This window comes from Sus scrofa, chromosome 5 (genome assembly GCF_054392235.1).
Source record: "Sus scrofa isolate SSC_HxYL_T2T_F1_AM1 chromosome 5, Sscrofa_HxYL_maternal_Yorkshire_Landrace_v2.0, whole genome shotgun sequence".
Lineage (NCBI taxonomy): Eukaryota > Metazoa > Chordata > Mammalia > Artiodactyla > Suidae > Sus > Sus scrofa.
The window spans coordinates 57,655,846-57,681,190 of NC_139387.1; the positions used below are offsets into that span (position 1 = coordinate 57,655,846).

The following is a 25,345-nucleotide window of genomic DNA, read 5'->3' on the forward strand; positions in this document are numbered from 1 at the left end:
AGAGATGAGAAGTTCTAAAACATAAAGTTAGGTAACACTAATGTCAAGTAACTTCCAATGAAGAAAAGGGGTGTCTTAAAAAAAATTCAAGGTAGTAACACAAGGGGCACTTAAGTGCTCAAAATTTTAAAGGACAGAAGAGGGAAGGAGAAACACAAAGCTAATACTGGCTGGGAAAGGACAGCATGAACCAATGAGGATAAACAAAACAGACTAATACCCAATGTAGCTAGTGACTTCCACTTACTGCAGAGGATATTAGATGAGTAATAATGCCAGACTAAGTGACTTCTACATCAGAGTACCCGCAGAAAGCAGATGCTATGCTCAACTGGGTAGCAGAGAGGAGATTAATAAAGAAACGCTTATAATCATTTAAGTCACACTGTGACTATGATGGAGCAAGATAAAACATGACCTTTCCCTAATCACATCCAAACATAGCCCCAAACCTGAGCATTGTCCAGTTGTTCCCAGGTTCTCCTTTGTGGCAGATCAGACTCTGGATTTGACTTTAGCTTAAATACAAGTTCCTCCAAGGGAGGCCTTTCTTGATGTCCTCCTCTCTTCATTTCAGACTGGGTGAGGGACTCAAGTTATGCTAGTATAACACTTTCATATTTCCTTTTTTTTTCGCCCTACCTGAAGCTTGTGGAAATTCCTGGGCCAGGGATCAAACCCGCACCAGAGTAGTGGCCCAAGCAGCTGCAGTGACAATGCTAGATCCTTAACCTACTGCACCATAAGAGAACTCCAAACACTTTTTTTTTTTAATTAAGGCTTATAATCATTTAGAAAAGGAAGAGGAATGGTACAGGCCCCCAAAGTTAGTAACAATGGCAAGCTGTCACTATCTTCAGGTCCAAAGAGGCAAGAGAGGGCAGACATTAGCCCTAGAGGAGAGCCAGTACAGATTGAGAAGGTTGATGGCACTGTGGCCTCTGCCAAAGGAAGAAGCCCACAGTTACCCAGCAGGGAGGAATCCAGAGAAATAAACACTCCAGTCTCACTTTTCCTCCTCCCTCCCATCTCCTGCTGGTGACTCCCATTTTTCAAACCCCACTGGAGGCCGAAAGGCAAGGAAATCTGTGAATGCAACCCATCAAGTCAGTCTCCTAGAGCGCAAAGAAAGGTGGAATATAGATGCGGAGGGAAAAATGCAAGATAAGCCACCTTCAACTCAAAGACTCCACTGCTCCATGATACTATTTAGGACCTTCCATTCCCAACCTGGCTAAGCAAATCAGGGCAAGGATAAAAACAAAGCTGCAACAATGACATCCTAGTTTCCTCTTTCAACATGGACATACCTTGCTGGGGTTTACTGACTCTTTGCTAGTTGCCTGCAATTTTCACTCCCCTTCCAAGTCCCCCATCAGAGATCCACTCTCCCTGACCTATTTGCACAAGTATTCTTCCACTTGTTGCATTCTGCTAAGGGACCATGCTGGGCTAGGTCCTGGACATGTCTCCCCTCCTCCAGCCCTATTCACACAACCTATCCATGCTCCTCCTAGGTGGTTTGGATCTCCTAAGGTCAAAACAAATCATAAACTTTTATATGTTTAATTTGGAGGGAGTGAGAATGAGGAAATGTATTTAAGGGCCAAAATTATTCAGAAATTGGCTTCCTGACCTCTCCACAAGGAAACTCCACAATCATGCTACTCTATTTGTCTCCAAATATCAAGGATATTATGCGGCTTATTATGAGTTTTCACAAGCTCTTTCATAACTAATTACTACATTCTGATTTAGGTGATAATTTTGGATTTAGGAAAATTCCTTTAAACCATTATTTTGGTTAAAGCTTTCAGGCTAGAAATACAAGTCAGCTAAACTCTCCATGAGGGCAGAGACTACTCCTCATTTTACTCACTAGTATCGCCAAAGCACCAGGTAAAGGGTTTGGCATATTCTTGGTTCTTAAGATTATGTTAGCTGAATAAGTAATTAAATGATGACATCTACTGGACTTCCAAAGGGACAAAAAGGGTAGTATATTCCATTTTGAGCATTATATATTTTTCTTCGTTTTTCCCTTTAAAAAAAAAAAAAAACAGAGGCAGAAATGAGCATATCATTCCTGTCAGCTTATAGCTCATATTCCTAATCAATCCATTTAAAAGTCTGCTAATTTTTTCATTCTATTTTTCCCTTCATGTTTGTACTCCATTCATATTATACCCTCCTCAAAACAAGAGGAAGGTTAATGTATTTTTAATTGAACTTTTAATTTTGAGATAACTGTAGACTCATATGTAATTTTAAGAAACAGTAGAGAGATCTTTTTGTAAGAGACTCATGCTTTATTTTTATTAATACATATATTATTAATACACATTTCAGCAAAAGGAAAAAGTGTGTTTGGGTCATATTTGCTTCCCTTTTTAAAACTTTATTAATGTATAGCTGATTTACAATGTTTCTTCAATCTCTGCTATCCAACAAGGTGACCCAATGACCCAATCACACACAGTTCCCTGTGCTAAACACTAGGACCCCATTCCCAATGTTACAGTTTGCATCACCAACCCCAAATTCCCCGTCCATCGCACTCCCTGACATTTGCTATTTGTTAACTTGTTAATGATGGCCATTCTGACCAGTGTGAGGTGGTACCTCCTTGTACTTTGATTTGCATTTCTCTAATAATTAGTGATGTTGAGCATTTTTTCCTGTGTCTCTTAGACATCCATAAGTCTTCTGTGGAGAAATGTCTATTCAGATCTTCTGCCCTTTTTTCAGTTGGGTTGGTTTGTTTTTGTTTGTTTGTTTGTTTATATATTTTGGAGATTAGGCCTTTGTCTGCGGCATCATTTGCAAAGATTTTCTTCCATTCTGTGAGTCATCTTTTCATTTTTTTAATGTTTTCCTTTGCTGTCAAAAACTTTCTTTTTCTTTTTTTTTTTTTTTTTTTTTTTTTTTTTTTGTCTTTTTGCTTTTCTGGGGCCGCTCCCCCGGCATATGGAGGTTCCCAGGCTAGGGATCCAACTGGAGCTGTTGCTACCAGCCTACGCCAGAGCCACAGCAACACAGGATCCAAGCCGCATCTGTGACCTACACCACAGCTCACGGCAATGCCAGATCCTTAACCCACTGAGCAAGGCCAGGGATCGAACCCGAAACCTCATGGTTCCTAGACGGATTCGTTAACCACTGCGCCACAACGGGAACTCCCATGCTGTCAAAAACTTTTGAGTTAATTAGGTCCCTTTGGTCTCTTTTTACTCATTTTCAATATCTTGCAAAGCTATAGCACAAGATCACAACCAGAACACTCAATATTTAATACTCAATATACTCAATATAAACTCAGCTGATATAGTCAAAGAACAGAATATTTCTATTACCACAGGAATCCCGCTTTTTGCCAACTTATAATCATACAACTTCCCTCCTGGCCACACTGCCTCATTCAGCCCTGGAAACCATGAATCTGTTCTCCATTTCTATCATTTTGTTATTTCAAGAATGTTATACAAATGGAAATGTCAGTATACAATCCGTTGAATATTGGCATTTTTCACTCAACATAACTCTGGAGATTCATGCAGGTTGTTGCGTAAATCAAGCATTTGTTCATTTTTATTGATGAGTAATAGTGCATGCTATAAGTGTACCACAGTTTGTTTAACCACTCACCTGCTGGAGGACATTTTGGTCATTTCAGTTTCTTCGATTTCTGTTGTCCAAACAAATAAAGCTGCTATGGACATTCACATAGAGGTTTTTGGGTAAACATAAGTCACACGGTCTAACTCAAAGCCAAGTAAGAAGTCCACCCAGTCAACCTTGAGCCCTGGGAAGGAGGTGGATATAACACATTGCTACAAAAGAATGAAGTTTAGCATCAATAATTCAATCTACCACAGATGAGTCACCTCCAGCTCTCAAAAATAACAGAGGAAAAATTTTTCTTGGATATTCTCCCTTATAGGTCTTGAATGTGCTCCCAGGAGTGAGATGCTAAGTCATAGGGCAATGGCATATTTCTCCAAACACTGTCCAACTGCTATCCATAATGACCATGACCATTAACACTCCCATATGCAATACAAGGGAGTTCCTATCTCTCTTCACATTCCTGCCATGACTTTTTTTAAAGGCCACACCTGCGGCATATGGAAGTTCCCAGGCAAAGGTCAAACTGAGCTGCAGCTCCCGGCATATACCACAGCCACAGCAATGCCAAATCCAAACCATGTCTGCAACCTACACCACAGCTCACAGCAATGCTGGATTTTCAACCCACTGATCAGGGCCAGGGATTGAACCCACATCCTCAAGGATACTAGTCAGAGTCATTACCGCTAAGCCACAGCAGAATTCCCATTTTCATCTTTTATTTTCCAATATGTGTAGTGATATTTCATTACTGTTTTAATTTGCAAATCTTAGATAACAGATGAGTTTATATACAGCTACCATCTAGATGCTATGGCTTTTTTTTTTTTTTTTTTTTTTTGTCTTTTGTCTTTTGTTGTTGTTGTTGCTATTTCTTGGGCCGCTCCCACGGCATATGGAGGTTCCCAGGCTAGGGGTTGAATCGGAGCTGTAGCCATCGGCCCACGCCAGAGCCACAGCAACGCAAGATCCGAGCCACGTCTGCAACCTACACCACAACTCACGGCAACGCCGGATCGTTAACCCACTGAGCAAGGCCAGGGACCGAACCCGCAACCTCATGGTTCCTACTCGGATTCGTTAACCACTGCGCCACGACGGAACTCCTAGACGCTATGGCTTTTCAATTGCCTATTTGAATGTGTTGTTCATCCTTTTTCTTAGCTTTCAATTTTTGTTGATTTTCAGGAGTTCTTTCTATATTTGTATATTAAACCTTTGTCAGTTTAAAATGCTAAAAGTTTTTTTTTTCCTTTTCTATCATCCATCTGTTAGTATTGTCAGCAATTTACTGAGCAGTAATCTATAATTTTGATGTAGTCAATTTCATTAAAATTTTACTTGAATTCATCTGGTACCCACTATTATAAGCAGGATAAGCAATATTTTTCCCCATTTTAGTGAGCTTTTTTACAGCATTTTTGTACCAAAGGGTTCATAATTCCCCCATTAATTCATGATGCTGCATTCATTGTATGTAGATTTCTTGCATTCAAATAAATCTATTTCTGACCTCTTTATACTCCATTTGTCAATTTACTTAGTCATGAGTCAGACTGAACTATTTTACTTCTGATAGCTATGTAGTATAACAATATCTTGTAGGTCAAGAATTTCCATTTTGTTCTTTTTCGAATTTGATGTAGCTCTTCATTAACTTTATCACGCATTTTAGAATGTTTGGCAAATTCCTCAAAATACCAGTTGGAATTCAGCATTGTCTGTGGATTACTTGGGAGAGAATTAATACATTTACTTAGATAAGTCTCCAACCTATCAATATGGAATACAGTTTCATTTACTGTAATCCTTTATGTTCTTTAGTAGGGTTACAAAATTATTAATGCTAAATTCTTATGCATCCTTTGATGGCTTGATTCATAGACATAGCATAGTTTTTTGTGATGTGTATGTTATGTTTTATTGCATTTTTAGTTGATTATTGCTGATTTGAGGACTACTATCTCATATGATATTTGCCTTTCTCTGATTTCTGTTAGATCTTTTATCTAGCATATTTGCTGACCTCTTACCAGCATTATTACATTTGCTGAACTCTTACTAGCATTATTACTAACAGCTTTTCTTTTGTTGTTGATTCTGTTGGGTTTTCTAAAATGATCATCATATTATTTTCAAATAATAACAATTTCCTTTTAAACCTTGTATCTCATACATTTTTCTTGTCTTATAGCATTGAACATAATTTCCAAAATCACATTAAAAATTTGCAGTGATAGTGGTTATTTCATCTCATCCTTAACCTTAATGGACATATAGCTGAATTTTTTTCAGGATGAAAAATTTTTCTAAAAGTTTTCAGAATATATTCTTTTTTTTTTTTTTTTTTTTTTTTTTTTTTTTTGTCTTTTTGCCTTTTCTGGGGCCGCTCCCACAGCATATGGAGGTTCCCAGGCTAGGGGTCGAATCAGAGCTGTAGCCACCAGCCTACACCACAGCCACAGCAACGTGGGATCTGAACTGTGTCTGCAACCTACACCACAGCTCACGGCAACGCCGGGTCCTTAACCCACTGAGCAAGGCCAGGGATCGAACCTGCAACCTCATTTTTCCTAGTCAGTTTCATTAACCATTATGCCACGACGGGAACTCCCAGAATATTTTCTTAATCAAAATAGAGAAATACCTTCCATTCCTGATTTTATAAGATTTTTTTAAATTATAAGTCAATACTGAACTTAGTCAAATTTTTTTATGTATGTATTGAGGTAATAATGTATCTTTTTGTTTCATGTATGTGGTAAATTATACTAATTATTTTTCTGATATAAACCATTCTGGCATTCCTGGGATAAAATAATAATGTAGTTTTAATGCATTATTTGATTCAACTACCTAATGTGTTAAGGTTTTTACATCTATATTCATACACTAGGTGGTATGCATATACGTGTATAGTATATATATATAGGCTACTACAATATGCAATTTTGAAATTAAGGTTATTCTAATTGTATTTTAAGGTATATTAGGCAGCTCTAAATTGTTTTCTAGTAGTGAACAAAAAGATAGAGATCAACAGACCCTTAAAATTTTGATAAAACTTATCTGCAAAATTGTCTAGGTCATAGGATTTGGAGAGCAAAGATTTATGATTTCCATTTCTATTCTACAATTATTATTTAACTTTTTAAATAAATTTTATTGGAGTATATTTGACTCACAGTGTTGTGTGAGTTTCAGCTGTACAGCAAAGTGAGTCAGCCATGCATATACATATATATCCATTCTTTTTCATTTTCTTTCCCCATACAGGCTATCACAGACTATTGAATAGATTTCTCTATGCTATGCAGAAGGTCCTCGTTTATATAAAATATATATATATATATATACATGTATATATATAAGTAGTGTGTATGTGCCAATCCCAACCTCCAAATCATCCCTCCCCATAACGTTTCTCCTTTAGTAATGATAAGATTGGTTTTGAAATCTTTGAGTCTGTTTCTATTTTATGAATAAGCTCTTTTGTATCATTTTTATTAGACTTCACATATTAGTGATCTCATATGATATTTGTCTTTGACTTACTTTGCTTAGTATGATAATATCTAGGTCTACACGTATGGCAATGAATGGCATTATTTCATTTTTTTTAATGCCAAGTAATATTCCATTGCATATATGTACCACACCTTCTTTATTCAGTCTTCTGTTGATGGACATTTAGGTTGCTTTCGTGTCTTGGCTATTGTAAACAGTGCTGCAATGAACACTGGGGTGCAGGTTTAACGGTTTTCTGAGATTGTTGGATCATATGGTAGTTTCATATTTAGCCTTTTGAGGAACCTCCACACTGCTCTCTACAGTGGCTGAACCAATCTACATTCCCACCGTCTCCACACCCTCTCCAGAATTTATTGTTTGTAGGCTTTTTGATGATGGCCATTCTGATTGGTGTGAGGTGATATCTCATTGTAGTTTTGATTTTCATTTCTCTAACAATTAGTGATGTTGAGTATCATTTCATGTGCTTTTTGACCATCTGTACGTCTTCTTTGGAGAAATATCTATTTAGATCTTCTGACCATCTCATAAAGCTTTCTGAGATGTTTGTATAATTTGAAGATTAATCTCTTGATTGGTCACTTCATTTGCAAAGATTTTCTCCCATTCGGTGGGTTGTCTTTTCATTTTTTTAAGTTTTTCTATGTTGTGCAAAAGCATTTAAGTTTAATTTGGTCCTATTTCTTTATTTTTGTTTTTCTTTTCCTTACTCTAGGAGGAGGATCCAAAAAAATATTGCTGCAATTTATGTCAGAGTGTTCCACCTACATTTAACTGTTCTCTTTCTTCTTGCTTCATTTCCATCATTTTCTGTTTTTTCATTTAAAGTGATCAAATTTACTAGCATATTATTCATATTTTTTCATTGCATATCTATATTCATGTCTTTATTTTTATTTTTTATTTTATTTGCACCTCTCTTTTAATTTATTAATCTTTTCAGAGAATGGCTTTGGATTTTGTTAATGTCTTGTTTTTGTCATCTATTTCATTGATTTCTGCCTTTATGCTTTTAATTTTCTTTCCTCTCAAAAAGGTCTTTTCTATTAGTATTTTTCAAACTTCTTGAGCTGGCTATTTAGCTCATTTTTAAAACATTAAACTTATTTTAAAGGACTGTTTTAACTGTACTATACATATTTCACCACGTAAATTTTCATTACTCATCAATTCTATTTGATATTGATGTTGTTTCCTCAGTGCATTTATTTTAGTAAATATGATACTTAACTAGCAAATATCTTTACTTCTTCACTTTAAAACTTCTGTGTCTTATATACTGCTATAGTTTTAATATCATCAGATATTGCACCCACCATCTTATTTTATATTTTCTTTTCACACCGTTTTTACACATTCTCCCTACTCTACTGTCTTCTATTCAGTAAGCCAAAATTTCTTCTGCTAAAGAAAATTCTATGCATGTTACTTCTATTTTCTGGTCAATACCCCATATTATTAAGATTCATATTCATTTTCATTTATCCACATCAATTTACTAAACTTTCAATACTTAATAATTTATCTTCCTACAGAAAAAAGCTCCTTGGCAATGATTTTCTGGATATGACAACAAAAGCACAAGCAACAAAAGCAAAAATAAACTAGTGGGACAACATCAAACTAAAAAGCCCCGTATGGCAAAAGAAACAACAAAATGAAAATGTAACCTGTGGAATGGGAGAAAATTTTGGCAAGTATTATTTCTGATATGGGGTTAATATTCAAAATACATGAGGAACTCACACAACTCGATAGCAAAAACACAGCGATCTGATCAAAAGTTGGGCAGGGAGTTCCCATCATGGCGCAGTGGTTAACAAATCCGACTAGGAACCATGAGGTTGCAGGTTCGATCCCTGCCCTTGCTCAGTGGGTTAAGGATCTGGCATTGCCGTGAGCTCTGGTGTAGGTTACAGACACGGCTCGGATCCTGCGTTGCTATGGCTCTGGTGTAGGCTGGCGTCTACAGCTCCAATTGGATCTCTACCCTGGGAACCTCCATATGCCACGGGTGTGGCCCTAAAAAGACTAAATAAATAAATAAATAAAGTGATGAAAGGAAAAAACTTACAACCAAGAACACTCTACCCAGCAAGGCTGTCATTCAGATTTGACAGAGAAATCAAAAACTTTATAGACAAGCAAAAGCCTAAAGAAAAAAGTTCACCACTGAAACTTCAAATAGTATAAATAAGTAATAGGTTTCCCTTGACCAACATAGGATTTAACAAATCAAGTGCCATATCAAATTATAATGCTTTCTTTGTAAATTAACAAAGAATTTTAAGGATATAAAGCAATATGTCATGATGTGGCAAATAAATATTATTCAAGCATTTCAATGAATCTTTATAAAACTGAAAAATGCTGACTAATGCTATAAGGACTCTAAAATGTTAGAACGCTTCAGAAAAAGTAACCAAAACTTCAAAGTAAATCAAAAGATGCCAAAATTACTTTTTAATGTCATGCTGGAGCATTGCCTAACACGTCTGCCCAAGGTTTATTTAATTTTCCAGGGGAATATATCTTTGTTTGATTCATTATTTACTGCTGATTAAAATTCAGACGCCATGAAGATACATGTCGATTTGTGGGCTTTAGTTTGATAAGTGATGATTTGCTTATGGTTTTATCATTCTGTAAGATGTAACCCTGTTTTGTCTCTTATTTATTAGCCAGTTTGTTTTATCATTTCTTTCATGACTGACTATACAAATCTTTGTTCCTTGAATTCTTCTTTAAACCAGCTTTACTTTCCAGCTGGATCCCTCATTAATGAGTTAAATAAGTTTTGACACATTCTTACTTTATATTTGCATGAAGGTCATGTTTTCAACTTTTTGAAAAGTATACTTTAATCATCTGTGAGGCTTTTCCCACTGGGTACATTCATTTGCTTGAGTCTATTATACTGGGTTGTCTAAAAAGTATACCTTATGAGCTCTTTTTTCCTGGGAACACCTCTCTTGAGTCCTAAAAGGAATCCCAAGGGCAACAGAACTTTTCCTTCATTGATTGTTGTTTTATTATTCTTCTGATGTTATGTTTTTATTTTCATTTCTGGTTGTTAGTCTGTATTTGGCCAATTTGTGGGTTTGGCCATGTCTTTTTCCACCATCCAGTCCAAGGATTTGTAAATAATGGACTCTTAGGCCAATCTCAACTAGGTAGTCTAGAAATCACCCTGCACATACATGAGTCTGCTTTGCAGATGACTAATAAGTCATTTCCACTGGTACAAACGGTGCATGACAATCTGATTTTATGGTATGGCTGTTAATATAATGGGGACCTATTCTTTTGTCAGATGAGGGGTGACAGATAATCTAGTTTGTTTTGGTTTGTGGCTTTGTCTATGTATGAGCCTAACCCAATTAGGAAAAAGCTTTATGCTTACCGAAAAGAAAAAAATCTCTTTGGGATCTAGACTGGTGAGGTTTTTTTGTTTGTTTGTTTCTATTTACTTTAGACCTGTATCTGTAGTTGTAGAAGTGAAGCTGTAAGGTTTCTGTGTGTTTCTATATCGATAATTGAGAAAACTATTTTTCTTTCATTATGAAACATGAAGTATTTTCCTACCTCTGGAGGGTATTAATGCATTAAAACTTAAAACCTCTACAATTAAATCAGCTCTGTTCTGCTTGGTTACAGAGACCAAGAAGGGCTTGCATAAATTTAGTATTTCCAGAATTATCATAAAATAAAGAAACTGAACTTCTAATGCTCTAAATGTGCTAGGCTTTAAAAAACAAAAACAGAATATTCCACAGAAACTGCTAGCTCCGAAGCATTTTTATATAATAAACCAAGTTCATGTAATGAGGGTGAATAGTATTGGAAAAATCACAATGAGTTTTCTAATTTTATTTAAAAAGAGCTTCCTGTCTTTACTTTTATTAATGTGGAAGATAATAAAAGCATACTATTTTTAAGATTTATATTTAGTTATCACAAAGAAATTAGAAATCTGAAGGTCTTAGGTTTTTTACATTTTATAAGTTTATAAGTTCAGATAGTAATATTTACATTTTTAATTGAGGAAAATTACATGTTCAACTAAATATAATCCTGATAAATATTTTATATCAGCAATAATTATGTTCTGTAATATATCAGTTGAAATTTGTTTGCCAGGATCTTTTTTCATTTTAAAACTAATATTAAATTTAGTTAATCATTGTATTATTCTTGGATTCCTGACATAATATCTAAGTAAGCATAATTTTAATATACATGCTTTCGTTTCTTTTTCTTGTGCATTGTAAAGAGGCTACACCTCTGAGTTCTGTTAGCAAGTGTGTTGGGTTTTGCTGCTTTCTGTTAGCAAGTGTGTTGGGTTTTGCTGCTTTCAAAAAGAATAAAAAGGACTACCTCCAACTTTTCTCTGATTAACAGAAGTTAGTTACTTTGGTTAAATATTCTGTTGTTTAAGGTGTACTAGAATGATTATGTACAAATGCGAATGCAAGAAAATGGGGTGTGTATGAGTTTTTTCCCAAAGGAAAAGGAAAGTGGTTTTTGTTTTAAAGTGTCTTGTTTCAGAACATGGAATAGAATAACAAAGAAAATCTACATGGATATAGAAAGTCATGAAAGGTTATGACTTATTTGCTTAGTTTGGAACCTTATTTGCTTTAGTTTGGAATACCTGTAAACAATGAGTATGAAAATAAGAAATATGTATAAAAAATCAGCAAAGTTGAATTAAATCATCATTAATTCAAAAAAAATGCTTTAATGAAAGACTAGAATTAAGTTTTCTCTCTGTTGAAATGAAGAATTAGTCTCCAAGTAATTAGTTTTTTTCTTAATCAAACATAGTAAAAAGATATTCTTTATATTCTCTGTTATCTGCTCAGGTAACAGAAATTCTGTATCTCAACAGAATTGTGCAGAATTTGTGCTGAATTTTTATTCCCTTAGTCATTTTTTAAGCAAACAAAACAATCAGGAAACTGAGAAGATAGACAATAGAAATTATACTATCTGAAGAAGGGAAAGAATAAAAGACTGAAGAAAGTGAACAGAGCTTAAAGAACTTGCAGAACACTGTTGCAACATATGTGCAACTGGAGACTCAGACAGGGACTTAAAGAAATTGATTCTCTGGTGTAACAGCAGCTCAGCACTGCCCAGCTCTAGATTTCCCGACATATTCCAGAAAGGCTTATATGTGCAAGGTAAACATCCCTGGCTGCATCAATGCAAATGAACAGAACAAAACACAATGTAACAAAACTATTTTGTATCTTTGGAGTTAATTATTATCATGGGGGGGGTGATTTGTTAAGAAAAATTATCCAAAACTTGAAAATAAAGCAACAGGATTACAGCTTATCTTTTCAATGTCATATCGTGGCATTCTCTAATAGGTCTGCCCAAAATCCATTTAATTCTCTTTAAGAATGTACTTTTGTTAACTTACTATTTACCATGACTATAACCCAGACTCTGAAGTCACACTCTAATTTATAGACTTTTTCCCCAACAGAGATACAAATCTTTGATACGTGCTCACTTTCTATATGCACGAGTCATAATTTTAATTTTTGAAACCTTTAATTTGAAAGGATTAAGTCACTGAAATTCAATTTTTTAAACATCAAATGATCACATATGAAATTTTGGCTGCAGGCAGAGACTAACACAGAATCTTCTCCAAAGATTTACTTCGTGTGTTTGCTTTCAGGGGAAGACCCATGTAGCCTCAGACACTTTCATGTAGTTGCTGATTTCAGGAGGTAAACAAAACCTAGATGTATGGGATTAAATGCTGCTTTATAAATCATTAAAAGCCATCCTAAAATCAATTCAAAAATTGACCAGAAGCCACTGCACTTTGCTCTAAAGAGAAATAACACGCTGAGTAAGCAATGCAAATGCTCCTCACTCTTCCCCAGACTGAAGGAACCTGCTGGGTCAGCACGGTGACAGTTACAACTCAGTAGACAATAGCAGTAAAGTCAAAAATAGCCAAACCTGCTGAATAAAAGCCAAAAGATGAAAATTTCATTTACTTCGTTGTTAAAACCATACTGAATAAGCTTCTAGGAAAAGCATAATGGCAGAATGGGGCACAAGTCACATCCAAAAAACTGAAATACGCTCTGGGAGTTCCCTGGTGGCTCAGTGGGTAAAGAATCCAGCTTTATCACTGGCTCAAGTCACTGCTGTGGCATCAGTTCAATCCCTAGCCTGGGAACTTCTGCATGCCATGGATGTGGCCAAAAAAAGAGAGAGAGAAAGAGAAATATGCTCTATAAAACTATCTCAAAAATAAGATAAATGCCATCAATATCTGTAAGATAAGATCATCAGTTTTTTCACATCATCAATTTATTGATGAAGAGACCTAAACTCAAATCAATTGGAGGTTTTGATTTCAAAGGACTACAGCAGCCCTGGAAACAGAGATAGCACCTGTTTTCCCACAGAAGATGAGGCTTCTTTACAGGATGCTCCCAAGTATTTTTCTGAAGTCACCAGAATCAGATCCTCTAAGCTCACCTAAAACACACTGTGTTCTCATTGTAATGGTATCCCTGGGGCCCTGCTGTTATTGTAGATGGTAATTTTTAAAGTATTTTCTAGTATCTCCAAAAATTAAATGGGTTTAGCTGGGCTTGGTAAATAAATACAATTCTTTCTTTCCCCCTAGCCCCCTAGCCCCCCCAAAAAAAATGATCACTTAGACTCCAGTCCACAAATTAATGGATATGTATGTATGTATGATTGAATCATTTTGTTGTACAGCAGAAATCATAACCTTGTAGATCAACTACACTTCAACAAGAAACAAGTAAATGTCCAGGATACATCATGCAACAATGAAGGAAGACTGCTAACTGAAGATGAAATGCATACCTAGAAAATAATCTGAGAAAACAGAAGAGCAAATATTCTTAAATTCTGATATTTTTGAAAAATTTTATGTGTTTGCTTTTCTAATTGAGCTTGAGATTACTACTTCAAGAGGCTTATACTGGCAATGTGATGACAGTTATGAAGTAGAAAAAAGAAATGGAAAAAGGGTAAAATTTCATAAAGTCCATGGATTTGGGGAGACAAGTAAAAGACATGAGGGGAAAAAATAAAGCATTAATTAGAGGATATAGCTTTGAACAAACTTGCCGGGGAGGAATTACATGGTATTTGTTTGAGTGTTTTATTTTGTTGTAATTTGTTTTTGTAACTCTGCCATGCTGTGAACTCTGTGCTTCAGGGACTACTCCTGCATTCCTAACTCCTTGCACATGTAGACCAAGAATCTGGTAGGCACTCCATAAATATCTGTTAACAACATGATAAAATTAAATAATCAACATGCTATTAAAAACCACTCTGAGGATTACCATTATTTATACATCAGATTTCTGTTAAGGCTAGATATGAAGTGTTCCCAGCCAGAGCATCTCCAACTTTAATGTCATATAAATCACCTAGATGTCTTACTAAAAAGTAGATTCAGACTCAGTAGTTTAGAGTGGGGCTGAAGAATCTGCATTTCTGACAAATTCTTAGGTGATGCTAATGCTGCTGGTTCATGGACACATTTTGAGAACCAAAATTCTGGACAATCTGATGCTTTATGTCCATAAGCAGACTCCAGAGTAGGGCATCAGTGAGAAGTGCTGGACACATGCCAGGAAGGAAAGAGAAAGGCTTGGGCCAAGCATGGCCATAGCCATAGTGGGAGGGAAGATGACCACCCAACAAGTATGCCCACTGCCCCTTTCCTTTCTTGCTCTATTGAATGAAAACTTTTATCTCCTGCTTAGGAAAAAAAAAAAAAAAAAAAAAAAAAAAGGTTTCAAGAATCATCAAGCAAGCAGAAAAAGGGAACAGAGAGAGCCTCCTTACTCTTGAAATCATATTATGACCTTCCATGCGGCTTTATGAGGCCAGGTGAAAAGGGTTGTGAAAGACTAGTCTCCTCCTCTTATCACACTTTCTCAAGGGTCTTCATTTCTGGGAGAAGGGACCTTGGCTATAACCACAGGATGTCTATTCCCCAAGAATTCTGAAGCTCAGAGGAGTATGTTCTGGCATCACTGGCCTCTCAAGCACTTTCACTAATTAGCTGCCCCTTTCTTTCTCCCTTTCGACCCACTCCTTAACTCTAATTCCTCCCCCTCTGCTCCAAGACTCACAAATGCTGAAGATACCAAGACATCCACACTATGCCTGCCCCCTCCCCTGTGCCTGTTCAGCCATCATTCTCCATCATGGCCATCATACTCAACAAGATTGTCCCTTTCCTGGAAAATATTATTTAAGAGTCAGTGACTAAATCTATTTAACTACATTCCTAGCCCAGAGGCTACATGAATCTCTCATTTTAGCCCCTAAACTTATCTTTTGAGCTCAAGTTTTATACAAAGACAAAAACTTAAAGAGAACAGAACTCAAGGTATGGTTGGAAAGCACGGTTAGTTTCTTTTTCTCATTCTTCATTAGAGATGCAATATGTAATAGTTTCCTGCCTCCCCTCTTACTACAGCGATGGTCCTGGGACTGGTGCCCATAGTACCAAGAGGCTGGTCGGAAGATGAAAGCAGGAAGCTGGGTGATGCTGGGCTGCCACTAGCAGGGCAACCATGTGGCACAACTCTGGGGGAATAATTAACTTAGACTACCATGTGAAACCACCCTGGAGCATCTGGGTCTTTAGCCCTGGAAGGGACACTTGAGAGAAGATGACCCACAAGAGGAGACTGGGAGAGCAGTAGGGCACAAGGGCCAACTTCAGGTCTTGGGAAGTTTTCTCCAGAACATTTCTCTTTAACTCTGTAGGGGTAAATATACAATAACAATGATTATTAAAATGTATATATTGTCTCCGGAAAGTATTGTTGTGGTTCATTAACCGGCTTTGTAATAGAAACACAAATAATTGTCTCTTGGGTAAACTACAGAAAATTTATTTTGGATGCTCAAGCTTTATAATAAGGACTATGTATAATACTAAATGTGTCACTTTATATTATCGGGAGCCTTGTTTTATTTCAGCAATAACTTAGAGATTTTATTGTAGTTGGTATGTTTTCAATCCTGAATTCAACAAGTAAAAAGGGAAAATTAGTAATATCATCAAGAAGAAATGTAAGACAAGATAGATGGGCCCCCTAAAACATAATCTACCCAAAGAGAAAAGCTAAATGAGTAGCTTTGTTTCAAACAAAAGACCAATCATGACTGACACGTGTCATCTTAACAAAAGATAAGCAGTGGTAAATGTTTGCAGTTTTAAATGTAATGTTAAAAGCCATCGTGCTTAATGCCATTTAATCCTAGCAACAATTCTATAAAATTGAAATTGAATCAGTAACTCACCCAAGGCCATACAACTGGTCAGGGGCAGAACTGGAATTCAACTCCAGGCAGACTGGTCACAGAACCCAAGATTTTGCCACTAAAATGTACACACAGTCCCTAGAACCGGCAACCCACTTTTGTTCCTCTGTGACACTAGGCTGAGTGTTTTACATATATTACCTAAAGTACCAACATAAATCCATGGCCACATTCAGTTCTACTTCAGCCAGTCAGGAACGAAAGAAAGAAAGAAAGAAAGAAAGAAAGAAAGAAAGAAAGAAAGAAAGAAAGAGAGAGAGAGAAAGAGAGAAAGAGAGAAAGAGAGAAAGAGAGAAAGGAAGAAAGGAAGGAAGGAAGAAAGAAAGGAAAGGAAAGGAAAGGAAAGGAAAGGAAAGGAAAGGAAAGGAAAGGAAAGGAAAGGAAAGGAAAGGAAGGGAAAGGAAGGAAAGAAGGAAGAATGAACATCAAGAAGCCTAGAAAATATGAATCCAAAAGAGGGAGAATTTCTTAAAGTTTATCCGGGATAGTCCAGAGGAAGCAGCACTCTGGCCAAATGGTGTGAGTAGTCCAAATAACTTAGCCACAAGGAGGAATATTTCAGATCAAGGTCATCCAACCAACTCCTCTTGCTCTGCTACTGTAATTACTAAACCTCCCAGTTATACTTTTATTTCTTAGGTTTTCTGTTTCCCTCTAAGAGGAGTGAATGGAAGAACCACTGGTATCATTTCATGGCATTCACAGAGCATATTAATGAACTGCCATTCTCATTTATACATCAGTGCTTGTGAGTTAGGACACATCAAGTCTGCTTGACTAAACTGTCAAAGCTGAGTTCTCCGATCTTTTATATCAAAGACCACACTAAAGTTCTGCTATTTTGAGACCCTGTTGGTAAGGCAACTGATCTCCTGGCCTTTCAAGAGGATATACCTACTTTCTGCCTAACTAAATGGAGGTGTACTCAGTTTTTACATACATTGTTTCTGCAGTCACAGCTAATTTTTAAAACTAAGGGAAACATACGAATTAGCTGCCGAGAATTCGAAAGAATGTAATTCCCTTGCAAGACATTTGGTTCATAAGACATATGGCCCACATCAAAAGGTCCTTGAAATCTGGTCCTATCCCAAAAGTCCAAGAGCACATTTGGTCCATGCCAAATGGTTTTGAGCAGAACCAAATACCAAAAAATTTTTGGCATACACTAAATGTCTTATGGATATTTTGAACAGGACCAAATATCTGCTACCCATACAATTCAACAAGAGGAAAAAAGTAGAAGAAAAGGAGAAATAACCATCCATTAATAAGCAACTGTAGTACTATTCGGGGAGAATGACTTTGAACAAAAATTATTCATGTTCCCGGTAGAAGTTGAACAGAAATATAAACCAAAGTCACAAAAAATGAAGGCTAAATAAAAGCCTTAGAGAAAGTCAGAGTGCTTTGGTCTATTCCTAATTTCCAGAAAATGCTTTTACAAATGGTCAGGCAGCTGAGCATCTGAGATCTAATTGTGTCACAACTAACAAACTGGTTTGATGTTCTCCTTTTAGAAGAGCAGATGGAGTCGTCTAAAGACTATGAGAAACCCCTGAAGAAAGATGTGACAGTCTGAGGAACAGACTTAAACTAATGTTTAAAAAATAAATGCTTTCATGAATTAGCAAGGATTTTGCAATCCAGATCTAAATGAGATTTTCATCATTCTTTAAACAATGCCAAAGTAATTTTCTGGTTTTAAAGAAGAAAAGGGATAAGAATGTAAGAAGTCAAATAAAAAGCAATTGATGAGAAAAAGTTCAGTATGAATGCAACATCAAGGAAAATGGCTTTAGGTAGTGTATCTTCTATTTCAAATATCTTAAAAATATAGGACAGTGTGAAAAATAATATAATAGACACTTATATATCCAACACACAGTTTAAGTAAATGGTAATATTTTGTCATACTTGCTTCAAGCCACTTTTGAGAGAAGCAAAACCTTACATACATAGTTGAAGGCCCTTCGCAATTCAAGTCTCCTCCCTTTCTCCCCAAAATTCAACATTATGAGTTTTGATGTGTAGCACATCTAGTGTGTGTATGTGTGTGTGTATATATATATAGTATAAAAATATGTATATGTGATACTATAGTATCTTGTACTACTTGTAGATAGTATCATATATACAAGTATATATGAAGTATGAGTAGTATTAAAATACGGATTGGAAAAACAACAAACTTGTATATCTCATGTAAGTCATACATCATGTATCTTTTAAAGTATATTCTTAAAATTGCATTCAACTGAGACATTTTGGAGGGTAAATTTCAGAGTTAGCTGACATGGCTAAGAACCATGGCCATTTCTTCTTGGAAAATAATAAGAATATAAACAAAATTTAGAGCAAGGACTTTGTTATTATGGATTCTGAATGCTATTTTATAAGTTCTGAGAAGATACTGAGAATGAAAAAGAGTTTCAAAGATAGTAAGGTAACCAAAAAGTCTACCAAGAAGCTCACATTTTATAAATTTGAAATTAGAGATGAAACAAGTCCAAAACAGATTTCAAAGGTGAACCCCAGTACTATAAAAGATTATGGTGGCTCCTTGAACTCTCTTCCATGCATGCTAGGCTATTTTCTGGGAATACACAGCTTCAGAAATTACATCAAGTCTTCAAACCTCAAGGGTACTGTTTAGTAAGCTATTATCTGATGTACTAAATTTTCTTAGCACCTAAATTATTCTCACATCAGCTATTCCCTGAGATTAAGTTATGGCATATAAACCTAAGAGTTCATGTGACTTTCAAAATGTGCTCAACTTAGCCACAGAAGTAATTTAAGCCACCTAGAAAATCCAACTAAACAAGTGAAATTCACTCTGATGCCACTATATCCATATGCTTAAAGACAACAGCATGAAAAAGGTCAATCTGATACATGCAAGCCTATTAAAGACAGACTCTATTGACTGTACCATCAATCCAAATGGCCATTATGATTGGCAAGCAAAGCCAATTAAATAATGAATGGTTCACTTATTGGTTTTATGGAATTAGAGCTTCAGAGAGTTATAAATGCTCCAGCAATCTGGATCATGGTCAGATTTCCTGGGATCATTAACAGTCCCTTGGTAATTTTATCGAGAGAGGTATCGATCGCAGTATTCCAGCCAAATTCTAACTTACAAAATTACAGTTTACCCTTCCCAAATTCTCTCAGATTAAGTGATATATCCTGAGAGGAGAACCACCCCCTGGCTCCTAACGTGCCTCTCCCAACCCAGGCCCCTCTGGGAGTCCAAAATCAACTTTCTCTGGCCCAACTCAATGACACAGAACCTCTGGTGGGTTCACAGAAATCTCTTCTCCCACCACACACTCAACAAAAAAATATGAACCTACTCTAATCCTTTTTTAGCAAGAAATGTGTTTCCGGTCATTCCATTGGCAGAAACAACTGCACGTGGCATGAACAGATATTGATTTACAACCACCTAATTTTTCTCTACAGATCATCCCAGGAGCAATAGAGAGAAGGTGAAGTGTGAAGAGCAAAGTTGTGGGCTTCGACCCCCACTGAAAGAAGAAAAAAATCAATAATCCTAACTGTTATTCCCCTTGAAAACAAACATTAGCTCTCCTGGTTCAGAAATGGAGGTTGGAAAACACCAATTACATAATTTTAGCCAGTTCAGAAATATGATCCTTCCTTTTTCCCTAAGAACACCCAGGGGAGATCATCTTTAAATGGGTGTAACCATGGAGGCAAGTGGCCCAGGAGGTGAGGGAACTGTGGTATCCCATCAGTCTGCAGGATAACTTGGGAAGAGAAACCATGGATCAGGTGATTCTTTTAAAAGTCATCATCATTCTTACAACCTTGTCAGCAGGAAAGTAAATAATAGGATATTTATTTGTCTGACTTTATGTGAAAAATCAGTTGATTCAACAAGAAAAAAAATTGGTATCACTTAGGTGTTAATGACTGACAGGTTGACAGAGGTTTAGTTTTCATGGGCTTGTTTTGTATCATGTGTATACAGCTCAAGCTACCTATAAATCTAGGGAAAGATTTCTTTGGTAATAAGGGTTAGAGGCTTTGTTTCTGTGAAAAATAATACACATGACCACAGCTCAGAAAGCATTAATAGCATTTCTATGCATTCAAACTACAGAATAGTTGGCTGTGAGACATAAATACATCTAGTTAACACATAAGCACATATCGAGGGTCTAAAAATCTCTTCTCTTTTTAAGCAATACTGACACTCATTAGCACCTTTGACTATAATTTCATGCAATTTAATTTTTTTATTTGTAAAACTGTTTCCAGGTGTGATTATTATTCATCCATCACAAGATATATTTTTAAAAATAAAACTGACAGCATTCACTTCCAAAATTTATGTATGCTGGTAGTGTACTCTAATTATACAACAAAGTAATTTTGTTAATGTAATTTTTGGTATTAGGTTATACTCCCTGAAGATGTGTGCAAAGTTTAAAAAATGAAACTCCAAAGTCCAAGTATTTTCCTTTAACACTATTCATGATTTCTTTGTGTACTGTAACTATGTAACCCAAGGTGATGTCTGGTAATTCTTTCTCAAATTCCTTTTCTTAATACGCATAACCAGAAACCCCAAGGACAGGAAGAAATCGCATCTTTGATATAAATGTGGGCTTACTGTTTCCAGCACAAATTCAAACTGTGATAGTAGAGACTGAAAGAATTACTTCAAAAGGAGGGTCCTGAAAGTGAGAAAACTCAAGAAGAATTCAGACAGACTTCATCTATTTGTGATATCAGACAACAAGAGTACAACAAATTACTCTTAGTACTAAAGAACTCCAGCGAAGTGTACCACTGTAGGTCAAGATAGAGCTGCCATCATGTATTCACTCAATATCTACTGAGCACCTATTATATGACAGTTAAGACACTAGGTAGCAGGGATCTAAGGAGAAAAGGATGGGTCTCTGTTCCAGCCTGGTGGAGGAGACAGACACACAAGGGGCTAAGATTGGTGTGGCAGGCCAGATTCTCCTGGGAATATGGTTATTATTCAGGGGAAACATCGGTCAGACCTGCTCTGTAGGAGGATCATCATGTTTAAGAACAATAAAGATATACACACTACATATAAAACAAATAACCAACAAGGTCCTACTGTATAGCACAGGGAACAAAGTATTACTCAATATTTTTTTTAATAACCTACAACAGAAAAGAATCTGAAAAAAAAATGGGTGTATAACTGAATCACTTTGTCGTACATCTGGAACTAATACAACATTGTAAACCGACAATACTCAAAGAGGAGTTCCCATTGTGGCTCAGTGGTAATGAACCTGACTAGTATCCATGAGAATGTGGGTTCGATCCCTGGCCTTGCTCAGTGGGTTAAGGATCCAGCCTTGCTGTGGTATAGGTCACAGACTCGGCTTGGATCCCATGTTGCTGTTGCTATGGTATAGGCCAGCAGCTGTCGCTCCAATTCGTCTCCTAACCTGGGAACATCCACTTGCCGCAGGTACAGTCCTAAAAATAAAAAAAAAATTTTTTAAAACCCTCAAATAAATAAATAAATGGACGTAAATATAACACATGGGAACCAAAAATCAAACAAACCAAAAAAAGAAAAAAAAAACAATCAAGAACAAAAGGCACTGGCCTCCAGGATCCTCCTCCCAAGAGTATCAGAGTCTGCCAGCAGGGACCTGAGGCTCCGGCTTAGAAATCCCACCCCTGCATTATAACTGCTCATGGATGGAGGATAGACTTTGGGTCTATAGGACAGGCCCCCCCAACAATGGGGCCTGGTAGGCCTTTCTGCCTCCTGCACTGTTTATTTATCCTCTCTCATAATTAAACCTTTTTCTAATCCTACGAGGTAATAATATTTGCAAATGGAGAACACCTGGCTATCCAGCATGATGAATTTTCCAGGCTTCTGGGGAAAGAACTGTTCAAGCCAAAAGAAATCTAACACGCCCCCAGGAAGTAACCCGAGCCCTTCACATTATGAATACATAGACACAGGGGTTAAATGTATAATGTATATTCAGCACAGAGAAAGCATGAATATTGTGCCTCTGTGTGTGTGTGTGTGTGTGTGTGTGTGTGACCACAGAATTCTAAGCTTGTAGGGTGTGCTTTACATCTATATCATATGTTATCTAGATACCAGTTGTATATTATAAGCTGCATATGCAATACCATATGGACACCATAAAATATCACATGTGTTGTCAGGATAATTTTTACATTCAGAGCATGATTAAAATGTCTTATATACCTATCTTTTCTGTGTGTACGTGGATTTGTCTCACAAATTGCTTTCATTATCAAATTCAGATATAAATCAAAGTTAAAGTCTCTTTACTGAAATTTAATAAAAAGCAATACGGAAACGTGAATGCAGTTTGTTTTTCTTCCCTAGATTTTTCTGCCATGCAGTATTTAACACTGGTGCAGCTGTCAATACCCATTCATCTGCTATCGGGCAGCGTTTTCCTTTCACTCACTGTGACATTTTTAAAGTGGCAAAAAAAAAAAGCTTAAAACAGCATATTTGTCACTTTTTTCTTTCTAGTGACCTTTTAAACACTAGGGAAAATTACTCTATATGTACTAAACCCTTTAATCATTATATGTACATTTAACGATAATGCTTTATATAGAGGTATCCTTTAATTAAATGTAAGAAATTTACATTGTACGTACTGCTGTTCATTTAATTATTCAAAAACTTCAATATAAGAAAACCTCATAGCTCATAGCTATGGCAACCATGTGATGCAACTGTAATCTATATTCGGAATCATTTTTTAAAAGTAGAATTTCAGAAATAACTTGTACATATCCCCAGTTTCCAGCCTTTAAGTCCCGATAAATAGCTACATGAAGTACTTTTCTCCCATATTTAAAAATTTTAAGAATTCAAATTTAAATCTAGTGAAGGAAAACAAACTGCCTTCACATCTCCATATTGCTTTTTATTAAGTTTAAGGAAAATTTAAAAATTTAAGAAAAAAGATACATGGATGGTGAGGCATCATAGGTAATTTGAGAAGGAAGATGTTAAGATTGAGTCTCAGCCCTATTTTGGATTAGCTGTGTGACCTTGAGGAAATCGCTGTGTACCTCTGATTGCACCTGGTATCTCACCGTGTGCAAAATTAGACACCGTTAGCCACTTCTCTCCATCACAGTGCCATGGTGGGGCCAAATGAGCAAATATTTGTGACTATGCCCTGAAATCTATATTTTAAAAAAATGAAGAGTAACATGTCTTTTAGTTCACAAATATTGTTTTCTAGAAGTGGTACGTAAATTTTTAACTCTTGTTAACACACCAGAAAGAATTCAAATGTTTAAAACAAACTAAAATACCGACATTAGTAGTACGTTATTTAAAGTCAGTGTCCTTTCTGAAAACAGAAACAAATGCTACTGTACCTGCTACAGAATGGCATTAAAAATTACTGAGCGATAATTCTGGATTGCCCATTTAGTCTCATTTTTCTTCTCATCACTTTCGCTCTGATTGGCGTATCTTTAGATGCGAGCAGTTCTTTCTCCTTCCTACCCTTGCTAACTGTGATCTTGATTATGCAAAGAAGTGGGCTGCACACACCAGGACAGAATATCTACCTCACCACTTGTGAGTTAGTCACCAAGAGTAACTTAGTTTCTCAAAGTTAAGAGAAGCCTGACTCCCTGTCTCTGCGAAAGAGAACACAGGAACATACTGCATAAGGTTCTTTTGAGGGTCATAAATAGTGTATATTCAGGGTCTGGAAATATAATAAGCTCTGGAAAAATGATAATGCTCACTGCTGTTCTGGCAAGAACTGTGTGACCGCACTTTGCTGTAATGGTAACGTGGAGGACTTACTGGTTCTGGAGTTCAGCAAGAATCCAGCCAAGGCTCCAGAATTTTGCTGCAGGAGCGCTCAGGTGCCACGTTGGGATAAAGAGAAGAAGAAACGCTCGCTGGGCGGGAGCGGGCGCCGGAAGCGGTTGGCACACCGCCCTCTCCTCCCGCCTCAGTGGACCACGCCTAGGAGGGGGCGGGGCGGGCGAGTGGGCGGGGCCCGCGCGGGAGATAGTTTCAGGTTACAAGCGCGCCGACCACAACTTACCCCCAGCAGCTACGCAGCACCTAAGCAAACCTGCTGGCTGCCTACTTACACAGAAATTAATCTAGAAGCCCTTTGGGGTTTTGGAAGAGGAACTGCAGCGCAGGATTTTAATTTGGGGGAATTAAATAACCTGGTAAAAGAGTGGATACGAGAAATCAGTGAAAGCAAGAATCTTTCCACCATCTGTCATTGAAATTGTTGGTGGAAAAATGTTTCCGTTTGGATCTTATAAGAGTGTATACAAAAGGTACTGATATTGCTGCGTTAGGCGTTGCGCCAAGACATGTCGATCGAAGTGACTTTTTCACCTCATTCGGTGATAAGTTGAAGTTACAGGAAGAAATAAAAGATTTAAGAGCTGTTGTTGTAGAGGCATTTGTACCAGTTATCAAATTGTGTTTTCATGGGATAGAGATTGATATTTTGCTTGCAAGATTAGCAGTGCAGACTGTTCCAGAAGACTTGGACTTTAGAGATGACAGTCTGCTTAAAAATTTAGTATAAGATGCATAAGAAGTCTTAACCACTACAGGGTAACCTATGAAATTTTACATCTAGTACCAAACACTGACAACTTCAGGTTAACCCTCAGAGCTATCAGACTGTGGGCCAAACACCACAACATCTATTCCAATATATTAGGTTTACTCAGTGGTGTTTCCTGAGCTATGCTAGCAGCAAGAACTTGCCAGCTTTACCCAAATGCAATAGCAATTACT

At 36.7% G+C, this 25,345-nt stretch overlaps 1 protein-coding gene across 11 annotated transcripts in view; it reads right to left on the reverse strand.

Moving 5' to 3' along the window:
• Positions 1–24,545, reverse strand: part of LOC110260723 (uncharacterized) — a 630,954-nt gene extending 606,409 nt beyond the window's left edge. For 5 of the 11 annotated variants that reach the window (XR_014803730.1, XR_014803731.1, XR_014803736.1 and 2 more), the window contains exon 1: positions 24,380–24,545. The gene's annotated coding sequence lies outside the window, so the exon portion shown is untranslated. The remainder of the gene's footprint in view (positions 1–24,379) is intronic. The other 6 variants (XR_014803734.1, XR_014803729.1, XR_014803733.1 and 3 more) reach the window with 4 other exon arrangements.
• Positions 24,546–25,345: the final 800 nt, after the last annotated feature.